The sequence below is a fragment of the Schistocerca piceifrons genome, chromosome 6 (genome assembly GCF_021461385.2).
Source record: "Schistocerca piceifrons isolate TAMUIC-IGC-003096 chromosome 6, iqSchPice1.1, whole genome shotgun sequence".
Classification (NCBI taxonomy): domain Eukaryota; kingdom Metazoa; phylum Arthropoda; class Insecta; order Orthoptera; family Acrididae; genus Schistocerca; species Schistocerca piceifrons.
Genome location: NC_060143.1, coordinates 171,000,426 through 171,019,278, shown reverse-complemented (window position 1 = coordinate 171,019,278; position 18,853 = coordinate 171,000,426). Strand labels below are relative to the sequence as shown.

General features: G+C 39.8%; 1 protein-coding gene across 1 annotated transcript in view; it reads left to right on the top strand.

The window, feature by feature from the left end:
- Positions 1-6,586: 6,586 nt before the first annotated feature.
- LOC124802644 overlaps positions 6,587-18,853 on the top strand; it is a 104,761-nt gene continuing 92,494 nt past the window's right edge. Inside the window, exon 1 of the mRNA XM_047263547.1 lies at positions 6,587-6,696. The gene's annotated coding sequence lies outside the window, so the exon portion shown is untranslated. The remainder of the gene's footprint in view (positions 6,697-18,853) is intronic.

The window sequence follows — 18,853 nt, the reverse complement described above, 5'->3', positions numbered from 1 at the left end:
AAGATTCGAACCTGCGACAGTAGCGGTACCGTGGTTCCAGATTGTAATGCCTAGAACCGCTCGTTCACATCGGCCGGCAGTAGAGTGATACCATGCGGCCATACAGGACCACCCAGTAAGGTGGCGAAAGGGCTTCACTCTGAACTGATATTAAGTTTGAAAAATGTAATTTTGTAGGAAAAAGAGTGGGGAATAATATGGAGAGTTGGAAGCCAGAATAAAACCAACCTGCTTTCTGAAAAAAAAAAGTGTTGAATACTTATCTAACGTCCTTCGTACAACACAATATTGTGAAGGTAATAATGATTTTTCTGCTACTTACTCAAATTTCTGTTACATATTGTTGTTTTATAGGTGCATATTTGTAATTGTTGTCACACAAATACTTACAGAGGCTGTCATTAATACCCGATCACCTCTTTATTTCTTACGTTTTAAGTCTACGACGATTAAGTTCTTATGCAAAACAGAAAATTAATATTTTCGTCAGTAATATTTCACAGATTAACACGCAGTGTTTTTATTATTTGGTCACAACATGATTATTTTTGAGTATAGAAATAATACTGAACTCTGTACTTCATGGAACATACCTTGTGTTTATAACAGCTTTAGAAAGTTGTTACATGTTACACATTACCAACGAATTTTGCTGTGCATTCAGGAAAATTCCTATTCTTCGTCCAGCTTCTTTTCCTGATTTTCTTTCAAATTGATTTTAGTTTTTCTCACCTTTCTGTGGAGTAATTCCCATAATATTTCTAAGGGTTTCAGAAATGGCAACTGAAGTGGTGTCCGACTAGCTGTGAATACTTCTTTTACAAAGTATAATAGGTGTTTCAGGTCATTATTTAGGTAAAATATACATCTGATCTCCTTATTTTTTGGACCCATGTGAAATTTGTTTCAAATGTTTAGTACATATTTCGTTACATCATTTCTTCTGTCTGGTGAAAATTTCTTTCAGTCTGGTTTCATCAGCAAATGTCACTTTGATGCTTTGCTAACATACGAATTGGAGCTTTTACCTTGGGTCGCTTTGTAAACAGATGACTTTTTACTTGGCTCTTTCTCTTGAACTTTCGTTCTCTGATAATCCTGTTTGATCACATACTAGCGACGTTCCTCTAGTAGCCGAACTGGAATGTAAGGTACATTTAATGAAGGATAGTGCCTTCATCTTTGTATAGATTAATCGCCTTTCTCTTTCATTTACACTAATGGTCATTAAAATAGCTACACCAAGAAGAAATGCAGATGATAAACGGGTATTCATTGGACAAACATATTATACTAGAACTGACACGCAATTTGGGTGCATAGATCCTGAGATACCAGTACCCAGAACAACCGCCTCCGGCCATAATAACGGCCTTGATACGCATGGGCATTGAGTCAAACAGACCTTGGATGGCGTGTACAAGACAGCTGCCCATGCAGCTTCAACATGATGCCACAGTTCATCAGGAGTAGTGACTGGCGTACTGTGACGAGCCAGTTGCACGGCCACCATTGACCAGACGTTTTCAACTGGTGAGAGATCTGGAGAATGTGCTGGCCAGGGCAGCAGTCGAACATTTTCTCTATCCAGAAAGGCCCGTGAAGGATCTGCAACATGCGGTCGTGCATTATCCTGCTGAAATTTAGGGTTTCGCAGGGATCGAATGAAGGATAGAGCCACTCGTCGTATCACATCTGAAATGTAACGTCCACTGTTCAAAGTGACGTCAATGCGAACAAGAGGTGACCGAGACGTGTAACCAATGGCACCCCGTAGCATCACACCGGGTGATACGCCAGTATGGCGATGGCGAATACACGCTTCCCAATGTGCGTTCACCGCGATGTCGCTAAACACGGATGCGACCATCATGATGCTCTAAACTGAACCTGGATTCATCCGAAAAAATGACGTTTTACCATTCGTGCACCCAGGTTCGTCGTTGAGTACACCATTGCAGACGCTCCTGTCTGACGCAGCGTCATGGGTAACTGCAGCCATGTTCTCCGAGCTGATAGTCCATGCTGCTGCAAACGTCGTCGAACTGTTCGTGCAGATGGTTGTTGTCTTGCAAACGTCCCCATCTGTTGACTCAGGGATCGAGACGTGGCTCCACGACCCGTTACAGCCATGCGGATAAGATGCCTGTCATCTCGACTGCTAGTGATACGAGGCCGTTGGGATCCAGCACGGCGTTCTGTATTACCCTCCTGAACCCACCGATTCCATATTCTGCTAACAGTCATTGGATCTCGACCAACGCGAGCAGCAATGTCGCGATACGATAAACCGCAATTGCGATTAGCTACAATCCGACCTTTATCAAAGTCGTAAACGTGATGGTACGTATTTCTCCTCCTTACACGAGGCATCACAATAACGTTTCACCAGGCAACGCCGGTCAACTGCTGTTTGAGTATGAGAAATCTGATGGAAACTTTCCTCATGTCAGCACGGTGTAGGGGTTGCCAGCGGTGCCAACCTTGTGTGAATGCTGCGGAAAGCTAATCATTTGCATATCACAGCATCTTCTTCCTGTAAGTTAAATTTCGCGTCTGTAGCACGTCATCTTCGTGGTGTAGCAATTTTAATGGCCTGTAGTGTAACTTCCTTGGTTGCCTGTTTCGAGGTGCTAATACTATACGATCCTCAAATCGTCTTCACAATCTCCAGACGTACTTCTGGGCACATTCAGGATACTGGCAATATGCCTGTGACTGCAACCCTTCGCATGGTGAAAGATGACAAGTTGTCGCTGCTCGAACGTCATGTAAGTTTTCCTGCGTCCCATGTTACCCTTGTAGGTCACGCGATGGGACACAACAGTGACACGTGAGCCGACGGGGAGAACCAGGCCGTATCTTACCGCACACTACACGCATTTATACACAGTACCTCTCAAGTCATGCTCTTACGTGACCAAATACCAAAGTTTCATCCCTTTACAACCATTGGAAATTAGTTGCTTACAAAAGCATGTTTATTACCATTTTTGAATGATTAAATGACGCTTTGTTATTTAAGAGCCGTCGCTCCACTAATCCAAATAATTTTCCTGTGCAACCACAAACAACGAGTAATAGCCCCTTCCTGAGTTTTTCTATACCATTTTCTTTTTGGTGATGTTTATTCTGATTTTTTGCTGTAAAATATGAAACTCGTGTTTCTGAAATAGTTACGCTACACTATGGCGCATTTGCGAAATATAATCTTTCAATATTTCTCCATAATGTAATAAAGAAAGAAAATTATTGTTATGTTTCAAAACTGTATTTAACTTTTCATAAATTCATTCAGATTGTAGAAAAGCTAAACACCTACTGTCTTTTACAAGTGGAATGATAAAAATTGTAAAATTTATGTTTCATTATTATTTGAGGCAGTCTGTGTCACTACTTTTATCCTCACATTTCCGTAAACATCAAAAGACCCTGTTTTGTTTAAATTGTTCGCTGCTTAAAAACTGTAAGTTTATATAATTATTAATTTCACTAATTACCGCTTCTGGAATGTAACATTTTCATATACGAATCCGCGCCAAATCAGACGCTGTTTATTTGTCGTCAAGCCTATAACGTGACGTAGGCTGCGTGCCAAGCGTGTGTTTCTTGTCTCAGTCTGTAGGTGGTAGTGAGTATTCGTGCTTATTGTGTTTACTTTGCATTAGTTCTTTGTGAGTTTTTGTTATCATGAAAAAGGCACGCAAGCGAAGCAGCTCTGTACAGCATAAAACAGTGTTTCCTGCACATTTTCGCTGCTACGGCAACAACCAGAAATGTGTTGTGATACGGCGAAGAAGCGTCTTAACTATGACATCAAAAACTTAGGATGTATGATTTACCTCTAGAGAAAAGGACGGCAAGCCCGAAATTTGCCACTGCAACGAAGATAAGTAAAAATTTTACACACATTATCATTCTTTTACGAACTTGGTTCTGATTCCTATCTTATTAAGCATGTACTATGCTAGGAGTGTGTTAAAAAGGAAAAGTATCTGTCGACCAAGAATAGCTCCAATGCTGATGATTTAGCTACATACAAGGAATATTGTAAAATATTAAAAAAATTAATTCAGACATCTAAACAAATGCACTACGAGAAGGGAATAAAATAAAAACAATATGGGATATAGTGAAAGAGGAGACTGGTAGAACCAGAAAGTAACAGGAGCAGATAGCATTAATGGTAGATAACACTTTGGCAACCGATAGGCACAGTGTGGCAAATCTATTTAACAAGTGCTTTTTATCCGTTACTGGTAGAATGAGATTGTCAGGATCAGTAAATAATGCCCTTGAATATTTGAAACTAGCCTTTACAAATAGCTTCATGTGCATGAATATGTCACTCCATTCATCAAAAGAAAGAACTTCCATAATAAAATCTTTAAAAACAAAGCATTCTAGTGGTTACGATGAAATATCAGCAAAGTTAATTAAGGCATGTTCTTGTGAGTTTAGTACAATTCTAAGTTACTTGTGTAATCAGTCAATTATAACTGGGACATTTCCTGACTGGCTAAAATATGCAGATGCTAAGCCTCTATTCAAGAAAGGGGATAAAGAGATACCATCAACTACAGACCGATTTCACTTTTGCCAGCATTCTCAAAAATTTTAGAAAATGTAATGTACAGGCAGCTTCTCAACCATCTGACCACAAATAACATATTATTAAGAACACAGTTTGGATTTCTGAAGGGTTCTGATATCGAGAAGGCTATTTACACCTACATTGAAAATGCACGTAATTCATTAAATAACCATTTACAAGCAGCAAGTATTTTCTGTGATTTGTCAAAGGCATTTGATTGTGTGAACGACAACATCCTTTTAAATAAATTAGAATTCTATGGTGTCATGGGCAGTGCTGAAAAATGGTTCAAGTCATACCAGGAAACAAGGGATGTCAGTACAAGCGACTAGCAAATTAAGTCATCAGAATGGGAAGAAATTACACATGGTGTACCACAAGGATCCATCTTAGGGCCATTGCTTTTTCTTGAGTACATTAATGATCTCTCATGCAGATGACACAAGTATGTCGAATGTAGTTCTAGAAAGATCTGCTAATGATATTTTCATGGATATTAATAAATGGATTCAGCCAACTCACTGACATTAAACTTCGAAAAGACTCACTATATGCAATTCAGAACCTGTAAAAGGTTTCCACCCAGCATATGCATGAAGTATGAAGAAGAGCAGATAGAAGAGGTTGACAGTCTTAAATTCCTGGGATTACAACTTGATAATAAATTCAGTTGGGAGGAGCACACCACAGAACTGCAGAAACGCCTTAACAAATCTGTATTTGCAATTTGAGTGTTAGCAGACATAGGCGACATAAAAATGAAAAAGCTTGCATACTTTGCCTACTTTCATTCCATAATGTCTTATGGTATAATACTTTGGGGTAACTCTTCAAGTCAAACAAAAGTTTTTGGAGTCCAAAAGCGTGTAATACGTATTATTTGTGGAGTAAATTCATGGACGCCTTGTAGAAACCTCTTCAAAGAACTGGGTATACTAACTACTGCCTCTCAGTATATTTACTCCTGAATGAAATTTGTGATAAATAATATATCTCTTTTTCCAACAAACAGCTCAGTTCATACATACAATACCAGGAACAAAAATGATCCGCACAAGGACTTAAAAGTACTTACTTTAGTTCAAAAAGGAGTCCACTACTCAGGAACACTCATCTTCAATAATTTGCCAGCAAATATAAAAAATTTAGTTACAAATAAAGATCAGTTTAAAACGAGCCTGAAAGACTTACTAGTGGCCAACTCCTACTCCATTGACGAATTTTTTAATAGAAACAAATGATATATTGTATATACTCATACTATTAGTAATGTTATTTCAGCTTAAAAAAAAAAGACATGTTCTACATCCACGAGGACCTCCTCAGCACGGATCTACGGAACGAAAAACTAATCTAATCTAATCTAATGTAATCCTATCAAGTACATAATTCAGATTCATAACTGTAAATGCAATTTTTACGAGAAAAAGAAAAGGGTAGTATAAGAATATGTACCCATTTGACACCGAAAATGGCTAGAAACAGTCCGTGATTGATTATTAAATGACAATCTCTGTATATTTTTCATACATTTTTGACCATATACCAATTCGTGTCCAAGGGACAAGCGGATGGTCGCGTTTCATTTCTAATCAAAGCCATAGAAGTCTCGTTTGTATCTTCTTGGACAGTATTGAGATTGTGATACCACCCTGGTGGAGCTATCGTTTGATTTGTCACGTACATGCTAGTCGTTCCTCACTTTATATCAAAACACACTACCACAAAAAAGTATAGCTCCATAAGTCGCACTCCAGAATGGTGGCGGAAGAAGTACGGCGGTACTGATCTTTCCATAACGTGCTAACCCAGTGCGCAGACGATAAGATACTTGTACTACATCCGGGTCACAGATTCGAGCGGGTGGGCGAATGAGGGAGAAAGGAAATGCGCTACAGGGGGAACAGAAGGGAACGAAACTATAGGCGAAAGAGGAGTGGAGAGCGCGACGGCAGGTGCCGGGCATGCGCAGTGGCTTCGGACGAAGCCGATCAATACCAGAGGCCCGTCGTGTTGGCAGCGAGTGAGCCCTCTTTCTGCCACTGGTTGCGCCGGCGAATACATCTCCCGGCTGGCCCGACTGCAGAAAGGCTCTCTCACAGGTACGTTGCCCTGCGCTGCGCGGACTGGAGACAGCCGTCTCCAAGTAGAACCTGCGCTGGCAGCTTTGCAAATCGCACAGCGCTCTGTCTCAGGCCGTTCGTACGTATTGTCTCTGGTGAAATCGATACACGACTGTGTTCAAGGTCTTCTTCATGTGCTGTCCAATGAATAGCATCTCTAGTGCACAATTTTGACGTTCCATTCGACATGAGGAGTGCGTTGTGTTGATACTACTATTCGTTCGTTGCAATTAACAGAGTGGGGAGCAATTTGCTAAGATGGGTCACGATCGGTGACAAATCTGTGAATTGGCAACGGGAACAGGCGTGGAAGGGGGTGGAGGGAGGGGGGAGAGGGGGCATGGGAGAGGGAATGCCAGAAGGTGGGTCAGTTAACAATTGAATAGAGGGCGCACGGAATTTCACTGGAGACATATCGAGCTTGAATTCGGAATTTTGTGTTGTAGATATTTTATACCAGGATATTACTTAAATTCTTTCTTTTTATGGAATTTTTATATATTTTTTAAATTTATCTTACTATCTGTGTATTCACATCATACTTACGTTGGTGGTCATAGGCTCTCGCTGACTTTCTGACATTAAAATAAGCAACCACTACGATTTACATTGTTCATTGTGAATAGAGTGTTTATTGTTTTCAATTGTGAATGTTTTATTCTACCTGTTTCCACTTTGTTGTTGACGTGAGATATTGGCAGATTCAAAGTATAGTTCATGTTTGATGGAGTGAAGGTCCCGTGAATATTGTGTGTCCTTTCCGAATGACTGGCATCCCATCGCACAAATATTTCGTTATCCGAGTCAGAAGCGACTTGAGTGCATATAATGAAGATCAGTAGACATTACTGAATACAGAGAGATGTAAAGCTATTCAAGTTGTAAAACACAGCACAATTAAAGGGAACTTACAGGTGTCACATAATAAAGGAATCTTATGAATTGTGTGAAAGCTACAGTTAACAAATAAAAGTATCAAAATTTATATGTGGGAGTGCCAACTATGGAGCTGTGCGAATGCTATTGTTGTGACTCTTCATTAGATATTTTGTGACATAAGTTGACGGGCGTAGCCAGAAGTTATACAGGGACAAACCTGTTGAGGCTTTCGTGGCCAACAGCCAGTTGTACCGGTGTACCTTCTCCTTGGTATTTCCACTTTTACTGAACTCGCCTCCTTAGAAAACTGTCACTTACTATGATTTGTCTTCCACCAACCAGGGATATACAGGACTTCAATGAGAGCCAACGACATTTTGCAATCGGAATACGTGTTAATGATAATGTGTGATTGCTAATTTTAAAATCAGAAAAAACGCCAGTTTTTCAAAATAATTTCGTACTACGTTGTTTTGAAGAAGTACGTCACACTCAAATGGGGTGGGTTAAATGAAAATAACATATAAAAGGATATACTGACAAACGATTTTCCACTTACTGCGGAATGGGAAGTTAGCGTGTGATATTTGCATTCCGTATATCATTCGTACTATTTTTATTTAAATTATGCTGCAGAAGGTAATGTACAACACTGTGTCAGACACGTTGTTAGAGAATAGCTTTTCGCTAACATCTTAACAGGTATCTCACAAAAAATTGAACTCTCCTGTTCGCCTATAACAATTACGTTGCATATAATAAGTTTACGGGGAGCCTCTCTATTGTTACTGTAAAAACGGCATTAGTGTTCGGCAGCCCATTGTTAGAAAACAAATAAACATTATTTCTTTCCACTGTAAAAAGACATAAAAATTACCTCAGAAATATGCCAGAAGTTTGACGTATATTGAACAGTTTAAATAACGCTACCATGTCGTAAAACACCTTTTTCTTATATGGTTGTGTTATAATCGTATTAATATTATTGTACATGTAACAATTAATTTGACATGCCTGTGTTTTCAAAGCCTGCGGTACAGTTGCTCATCTATAAATTCTATAACTCCAAATTATTATTCTGTGATCTCACATTTTCAATGGAAAATAATAAAAGTTTACGATAGTCGTGTCCGCCCCAACTGCTGTGCGCCAGGTGCTTTATACAGGGCAGCAGCTGGGTGGGTCCATCCGCCTATTGATCGCTGTCTGTTCTGCTGTTGCCAGGCTGGCCTCTGTCGTGTGTGTGTGTGGGTGGGTGGAAGGGCGGCGGGTGGGTGGGGGGGGGGGGAGGGGGAGCAGGGGTGGTTGTATGAAGTCCAAGTCCCAGCTAACGTCATACACATGGAAAAGTCTGTTTTAGTAGTGTATTGCAAATTAATGTTTTGTTTTCGGTTATTATCACCAAGAAATAACCTTTCTTCTTCTTTTCCCTTTCGTCTTTCTTTTGTCATGAGTCTTACGAGTGGTCTTTGCTTCCTGTGTTGTGCCAGTGTTTTCATCTCTTCCCATCCGTTACAGCCAACGTCAGGCTTAACCTGGTTTACTAATCGTAGTCTATATCAACTCCTACAAAGTTTCTACTTCTCAGCCTAGTGACAGTTTAACTGTACCCAGGGCCAGTTTAGGCAGCCGTCTGGAGACACGAAATTCTGTGGGGGGGGGGGGGGGGGGGTGAGCGGGGGTAGGAGGGGGGGGGAGGTGGTGTACATGGACATGGCATGAAATTTGGGTCAAAAATTCTGCTAATTTTCACATTATTGATTTGTTGCCTTACGTTAGTTTTTTTTTCAGTCCCTTCCAATACAACAGAAAATAATTTTTCTTGGGCCCACCTAAGCACCAAAGAACCAGCGGATCAACGTACGTTAGGAGAATGTTTCCCATTAAAAACAAAAAATACCAAATACATATTGAAAGTACTGTACAAACTGAAAGCAATTATTACATTTTCTCACTCCAAAGTAGCGAACTTAATTTGCATTTCAAGACAAATCGTTGTTCAACGTTATTACCAAAAATCTTTAAAATTTCTTGCTCGATTTGCTTCAAACTTTTACACGATACTTTAACAAACGTTCGGAAGGACAATGGGTATTTTTCTTTTTTTTTTTTTGCTCGAGGGCATTTAGACATTAGACATATTGGTTCTACCACACATACTGTTTTCTTCCTATAAAATTTTAAACAAAAATTGTATACACGACTATGTGCTGTTTTATTCTGTTCCGCGCTGTCGGTTTTAATAGGAAATGGGAAAGTTGTGTTTATGACTTTTCGGCTTAGGATTATAATACTACTACGGAATCTGAATCGTACGAAACTTCGTAATCCTATTCTTTCACAGATTAAAACTGTGCGAAATATTGTCACTGAAGCTACTATCCTCACAGATCCAGGAGCAAGGAACGTCTGTCATACCCCGTATATGGTTTACCCATTCATTTTATGTGACTTCAATTCCCAGTCAGGAGTTCGTTGGCAATAACAACAAACAAAGGTCAAGGTCATAGAGAAGGGAGATGAGGATATGGACAGAGGTGGGAGGAGAGGAAACGGATGTAGGTAGGGGAAAGAGGAGATGGACAGAGAGTTGGGTTAGGAGAGGATGGACAGAGAGGGTGGTGATGGGCGAAGAGAGGGGGAGAGAGGGGAGGAGGGAACGGGTGAATAGAAGCAGATTATGTTTTATAGTCGATTCCCATACATATTTACCAATTACGAAGCATTGCCAAGTTCACTAGTTTAGTATAAATTTCTAGCAAACTGAATTATTGATAACATGATTATTGCCACTGCCGATGGCTAAATAGTTAGCATATCATTTTCTCGTAGCCACGTTCATGGGATCAAACCCTGTTGAGTTCAGCAGCTACTTCATTTTTATTTTACTTTATTTTGACTGAAAAATACAGCGAACCCAGACTTGTAAAACTGCACAGCCTCTAAATGAATTTTTGAGCCCCGATAAAATGTTAACCTGACTATGAACCTTACTACTATACTTTCTGATGGCATGCATAAGAAACTTATTATTTATAATTATTTTTCATACTTCTAACTAATGTATCACTTTCTTAATTTGTCACTAATCTGTCATTCTTTTCCTCTAGAACTGTTAAAATATCCATCTGAATAACATATTATAATTCATGGTTCAGGAAGGATGAAAGAATTAATGGCGACAGTAGGCGGTGGACGGGAGTGGGGGGAGAGATGGGAGAGTGAAGAGGGAGTAAGCAGACGCCACTTGGGAAGCAAAAAGACCTAGAGCAGGTATTCTACAGATTTCTTCGTCTTTTAAATAACTTTTTGTAGTCACTGTTCCTATCTTTTCTTCATTGTAATTTTGAATCATATTGTACCTACCTACAAAATGAGACAGTACAAAGTTGACGATATCGGCTGGACGATTGTCTCGTATAACGCCGATATAAAATTCTTCGATCGAAAGGACAGTAGTATGAATGTGTAACTGATACTCTGAACAGTTGGAATTGTAAACTAAAATTTAATATTTTCCTAACAAGTTCGTTTGCAACAACGATAGGCTGGCAGCTACCTCTATTGCAAAGTTTGCATATATTTTATGGTATGTTTAAATAACGTTTCAGCGTCTACATTACATTCAAGTTTCAACAACCAGCAAGTGTAATTCTTCTTTTATTGTCTTGTTACCGCTCAGTTGCCAAGTTTTACGTCATTCCTCCACTTCTAGCAGTGTCTTTTCTTTTAAACGCACATTCGTTTAGGAAATTATAACGCAGCTTTAAATCTGTATTATACTTCAAATAAGTTGTTTCACAGTTCCCACAGATTTTTCTTCTACCTTGTTTCGATTATCAAGCGCGACGTCAAAGCTGCCTTTACCTCTTCTAAAGACAAACTGATCGTCATCTAACAAATCCACAAATTTCGTTTTTATTCTTTTGTGTATTACTGTCAGCAGTTCAGATGCATGAGCTGTTAAGCTGATTGTACGATAGGTTCGGAATTGTGTAGATGATATTTTTCCACAAGTCTTGGTTCAAATGGCTCTGAGCACTATGCGACTTAACTTCTGAGGTCATCAGTCGCCTAGAATTTAGAACTAATTAAACCTAACTAACCTCAGGACATCACACACATCCATGCCCGAGGCAGGATTCGAACCTGCGACCGTAGCGGTCACGCGGTTCCAGACTGAAGCGCCTTTAACCGCACGGCCACACCGGCCGGCCCACAAGTCTGACTCCATGTCGCTAATCTCATAAATTCTACACACATACTTTAATATTCGTTTGGTTGTGACTTCCCTCAACGATTTTCGAAATTCCGACGGAAGTCTCATCTATCCCTTCCGTCTTATTTGATGTCAAGTCTTCCACAGTTCCTGTAAATCATGACTCTAATACTGGATCCCCTTTGTTATCCCTATTTCCTTCTTCTGAAACGTCACCAGATAAGTCGTCTCCCTCATACAGGACTTCATTGTACTCTTTCCACCTATCTGCTCTCTCTTCTGTGTTTAAAAACGGAATTCCCATTGCACTCTTAATGTTACCATCCTTGCTTTTAATTTCCGCAAAGGTTGTTTGACTTTCCTTTGTGCCGTATCAGTATTCTGGACGATTATTTCTTTTTCGATTTCTTCACATTTTCTATGCTGCCATTTCGTCTTGGCTGCCCTGCATTCTATTGCTGTGTTGCTCACTTTTCTCTAATCAGTCAATTAAAATATTTCAACTGCCGTGATTCGTAGAATGTTACACTGTCGCTGGATATTCCATCTTTTCATGTGGCCACCTCTCACTTGCAGACCCTTCCTGCAGATCCGAGTGGGGAACTAATTTGAATCTTTTGCCAATGGAGAGATCATAATAACACATTTGTTTCAGTTCAGGCCACATGTTCTCATGATACACATTGTTTGTCTTTAATGCACTGGTTTCCTTTGCCTTCAGCTTTCTCGTCACGTTGATCATGGCCGATTCTTCAGACTATTAGGGGCAGTCTTCCCGTCCCTCCCCCCCCCCCCCCCCCCCCCCCCACCACCCCACGCGCAATATGCATTGTAAGAAACTAAATTTTACTCTACAGTTGAACAATTGATGTGTCAGTTCGCAGTCGACGTCTACTTCAGGCTCAAACAAAGGATCTAATAGCTTTCAGCACCAAGAAACCTATAGTTATTGACTTTAACAAAGTATACAGAACGATAACGTGATAATCTTACAAACTTCAGGAATGAGGGAGAAGGGTGAGAGTATCAGACTGAGTTAAGGGACCCTGATCCGAAAACGACTGGTCCGGAAACGCCCGTGTCGAAAATTCTAAGCTAAAATCATTCTGAAACCTTTAACAATGATATACATGTACCGACTACAAGACTCTAGGGCAGGCGACGTCCAGAGGTGGTAGTATGGATCAAAACATATATCTCTCTTTAGTTTCCAAAACAAAAAGAAATTCCTGCAAATATGTGCTCTAAGATGCGTACCTTAAGAGCCGTGGAGACTTTCTCAGCAGAAGAGATGTTTTTCACAATGTCGAAGACGAACGAGTGTTTATAGTTCTTAAGGTATGCATTTTGAAGCCCTTGTTTACTAGACTTTTTTCCATGTTTTTGTCCTTACTACCACCTCTGGAAGTTTCTTACCCTACATCTTAGCAACAACATTACCGGTAGACGCATTACACTGTCTGATATCAAAATGATGTTTTCTTATAACTTTCGCCTCTCTATTTTTCGCACCATGATATCTTAGATTAATGGACTTGCCCTTCTCCATCATACCTGGAAGTTTGTAGCATCATCACGGAATGATGTTCCAGATTAGCTTCAAAGGAGCGTAACCTCCCTCCTGAACAAAAGGCAGTCGGATCAAAATCAATTTTATGTCAAGTAATGTGAGATGAGGGCGTAGGAAGAGGGGAATGAGGCGAGAGAGGGAAGCAAGATGTCTGTGAGGCTATGTCACCAACATCGTGCCCATCTTCAAATCCGCCATCTAGGATGCAAATCATAATTTTCAAATGGAAGGGGACTACGTGACGTGTCAGATAGAAGATTACATGAGAAATCAGATAGAAGATTACATGAGAAAAATAATCGTGTATTTAATTTGATCGTAGCTTCTTCGTTACATTATCGAGTGATGGCACATTTTGTACATAACAAGGCAAACATAAACGTTGCTGGATGTGCTGCATATAAGGTTGTTATCAGCTTCAGCCATTCCGCATGGACTTTAACCAACAGTGCAATTCGATCATATACATCAACAGTCCGCTCCCTGATTCCACATAGTCCCACAGATAGTACGTAATGGAATTAAATCGGGGGAAGGTGGCAGCCATTCCACTGGACCTCTACAACACAATCCACCTATGATTGAACAAGTAGTTCGTGATGAGGTGGCAGGGTAGAGGGGGGGGGGGATTGTTCTGGAGGAAGGAGATGTCCCGTCTTAGATAGCAGCCATGGCAGCACATCTCGTAACAACTGCAGATAACAGGCTGCTGTTGATGTGCACCGAATGAAGAAGGGTCCAACAATACGAGACCCCCATGTTCAACATCTGACCATTATTTTTGATGCTCCAGCTGCCTTCTATGATTCCATCCAGTGACGGTTGACTTCTGACGAGTACCTGCGTTTTTCTTCATTTACTTTTCTGTTCACATAAGAACTACCTTTATCCGTAATCAGTACGTCATAGGAGAAATGACGGATTTCATCTAGCTTGTTTGTCACCCATTCTGCAAGCTCAACGATATGTATCCTCCTCAGTTATGTATCGTAAAATTTGCATTTTGTAAATATGACATTTATGTATGGTCAAAATTCCCATTACCGGTGTACGGCTGACCCCAGTTTCGTGCGAGATGCGATGCATTTTCCGGTCTGTGTAATCACGCAAGCTGTAAAGCTACACCTAAGTTTGTCCACTGCTGTCAGTGTTCGTACCACGACTGCACTATTTTCGTAAAAAAGAAAAAACTCCTCCAGTCACAAATCGTGAGTTTTATTTCAGTACACTACTTATTTCTGGGGGCTCTGGACGACGACAGAGCAGCAGTTAATGTTGCTTCGGCCCTATCGATTTCGACCGTTCAGCTTTCAGCTTGTCTCAAACATAGCAATCATAGAATTTGGCGTTTGGTGCCGCCAACGCACTCTAGGTGATGAGTAATATGTGTGGTTGACGTTGAGTGGAATCCTCCTCGATAACACGAGTGCTCCTCTCTCCTGATAACAGGACGATCCTAATGCTTTCGGCTTGTATTAATGTTATCGGCTTTCACGTTGCCTGTAAGTAAGAAACGTTAGTCATAACATGTTCAGATTAAAGATAGCACTGAACTTCTAGCGCAGTTCTCTAAGTGTTTGTGTGTCAAATGACCTCATTTCCATGAGAGGGTGAATAAATGCCTTCTACATTGTCAAAAATGATAAACGGAAGAAGATTAGCATAGACTCATCAGCCCCACACCCTTTGTAATGATGAAAGCAGTGAACGCCAAATTTAAATTATCAGCTGCCGTTACAATTGTTGCCCCGACTGTATTACTTTCGTAAGAAAAGAAGATAAGCATCTTCAGTCACATGTCGCTATTTTTATTTCAGTACACTATGCATTCTGACCAACAGTTGAATCATTGTGCGGCTAAGAACCAAGAAATCTTACCCTCTGTAAACACAAGGATCTCAGAAACAGAGGAACCAGTACAACTGCTAAGGAAGCTAAAGAATAAGAAGGATGCACAAAGGGATCTCATAGAAGTAGCACTCATTGATAGGAATTTGAGATATGTTTCTACAAGGTTGTGATTAAGATTTGGATTAGTGAAAGTATCCCTGACGATAGAAACTTAGGAATCGTACGCTCAACAGAAAAACACAATATTATGGTGTGTTCTAACTGCAGGGTTATTTACCTATTATTTACAGCATATAAAATATTCTGCAACATTCTTTGTTGTAGGCTTACACGCATGTAGAAAATGCTATTGGTGACTTTCAATGTGGGTTTCGTCAACGAAGATCGGTTTATCGGACCTTCACGATACGGTAAATACGAAAAACATACAAAGGATTTGGGATTGTTACACGTCACCTCTTTATCGACTTCAGATCACCTACGACAGTATTGACAGAAAGGAGCTATATACAGCAGTGGAAGAGCTAGGCATTCCTGATAAACTGACTCTCTTAGTAAAAACTACGTGTAAAATATCCGGAATCAAAATACAGAATATTATATCAAGTGCTGTGACCACAAAATATTAAATAAGGCAGGGAGACGCATTATCCTGCCTTCTGTTTAATATAGACTTTCTCCTGGAGAACAACGGCCTTGAAAAAAGTGCTTTAAATATCAGCACAAAGTCTCGAGCACAAAAAAAATTGTGATAACTGGTTGGGTTAGTTTTGACCACTTTAAACCTAATACTGAAATGTGAACATAGAACAGATTTAGAGAGATGCCTGAAAATAGCAGAACGCATAAAATACTCATAAATATTAAAATAAGAAGTCATCCACATGATGATAGTCTGTGGCTGTGAATGGAGCGGCTGTTATGACACTACGAACGTCAACTACTAAGAAGAGCAATGGAGCTGTTGCTTAAATACGCGATGCTCAGCCAACTGCATACCGAATTACACCAGCGACAGGCATACAGGACATAAAACAGTTATTGCAATAAGATATATACAGAATGGTCACACGAAAGCTAACAACAAATGAATGAATAGTTGCATTACGTTATGTAAAGTAACTGCTACAAACAGTATTTCGTCAATCTGTGACAAAAATATATGTAAAAGAGAAAACCAATCATAATCGGTTGTGAGAACCCCAACAGCCATCTGCGGGGATCTATCACAAACTCATATATTGTACAACAGTAGAGATGGTGGTTAAGTGACGCTAATGATTCCCATGGATACATTCTAGTCATATCGATATCCGCCATCCAGCAGAAGAGGATTTCAGAGCTGTTCGGAAAATGGTCGAACACTGCTCGAAACCTGTTACCACAAAATAAATGTTTTTGCTGTCGAGACTGTTAATGTCCATTTTTAAATCAATTAAAGTTATGATGGATAAAATTTTGCTAAAGCCGGTGCTAACACACTGTTCTGAAACATGAACATTAAAAAAATTGATGAAAAGCAAATGGGTATATTTTAAAGAAAGATCTTACAATAAATTCTTGGGCTAGTGGAAGAAACTGGTGTCTGGAGGACGAGATTTAACTATGAATTATGCAATATGTTTACTGAACTAGATGTTATCAGCTACATTAGGATTAAATGGGTAGAACATGTACTGAGAGCAAACGACTGAATGATTGAGAAGATATTTAGCGTAGTACCTGAAGAAATGAGGAGAGTCGGATGACCAAAGCTAAGCTATCAAAGTGTCAAAGATGTCAAAGTGGACATAAGTAAAATTGGAATTCCAAATGTGTGCAATAATCAGGGAAGAATCGAATAATCTTCTGCAGAGGCTCACAGATGGCTGTTGCGCCAATGATGATAATGATGATGATGATGATGATGACATGCATTTCGAGCACTGGGAGCTCCTCTTAGATGCTTCATCGGTCTACATCATTTTTAGATGGTCATGTTAAGATAGCATAGGTGTATTTACATGGAGGCACATTGAGTCTACAATTTTTACAAAATCAAGACAAAACAGATAAATTACTTCCTGTTTCCTGCAGTGATTACGTAATTTTAAGAACTGTGTGAGCAGACGTGTTTAGACACTTTTCGTCTGACAGCACATCTGAAAACAAAATTGAAGCAAATTAGAGAATATCCAAATGTGAAGATGTTATATTTACACTATATACTCGTGTTACTATTTCTAAGACGATACACAGATGTCATTAGCAAAACAATTATTTGTCCAAATATCAGATGTGAGCCTACGTTGTAAAATGGTTGTGACTATTAAATTCACGTTGCTTTCAGCCAGTGCTCTTTTTCCTGCTCGTATAAAAGTCCTGAGACAGCCTCTTTTTCGCAGCTGCGAGGACGAGAATATCGTGGCGACCATCAAAGTAACCAGACCTATCCTACGACACCTAAGAATCCTAACTCATCACAATTATTTTCTCACATTTTGACGTCATACACAATACGATCAAGAAAGTTTTACAGACAAGAACATGTGATCAAGGACAATTTATCGTTTCTACGGAGCTGTGCCAGTGTTAGTGCATCGACCAGTACACCATTCAAGTTGGACAGATGTCGACGGGAAAACTAGGTGGGGAATACGCCATTTCATTGCACCAGGAGGTTATTGCAAGCAGTTTTCCTATAGTATAAAATCTAGCAAATACAGAGGCAGCGATAAGACTTTCAGCTCCACTCTTTCACTCCCGGAAAGCCAATAATGATTTGTCATACACGTAAACATATGACTAAAATGAAGTTTATATTACAGATTAGATCTATATTTTGGTCATAAACACTAAGGCTGGTTTGATACAGCCCACCATTCCTGTTGCTTCCCAGCATTCGCTCCAGTATAACTGTTGCATCCCACTTGGTCGGCCATTTTCCCGTCAAATTTAAACATTCTCTCGCCGCTTCAGCTATTGTTTTCATAAACAACTCATTTAGTAATTTGTGCCCAACCATTACATGCCTTCGTTTCATTAGTTCTTGAATAGAATTTCTCCATTTTTTCTTCGTTGATTTAATCCAAAAGGTCTTCATTACTCACTCGAGCCAACCATTGGATCTTCAACATTCTCCCGTAACACTGCGTTTCACTTTTCTGTTTTCCATAATCAAAATTTCGGGCATGTACAAAACTGTGCTCTAAAAGTAACTTTTCAGGAATCTTATTTCCGTCCTCAGTATTCAGATTTCTGTATGATAGTAGGTGATTCTCTTTATAGGAAACTTTGGTACTAAGTCTTTCTTGCATCTACCTTGTATATCTGTCCTACTTCCAGGATAGCAAATTAATCCATCTCTTCAAGTTCATAATTCTAAACTTAGCCCACAAGTACTCCCAACTACTGCATATGCCTCTACCTCAGGTTTCTTTATGTATAGGTTAGGTAACTGCTGATAAATGTGATTCATGCTTACAAATCAGTGTATGATTTTTAGCTCAGAGAATAAGTATCCCTTGAAGCCTAGAAGTGTGCAGTAAGAGTCTCTAAACACTGCAGCACGGAATCAGACTGATTCTGGGTATGTACTTAGAGAACCTCCACTTAGGGGACTTGTATGAGTCAGCTAA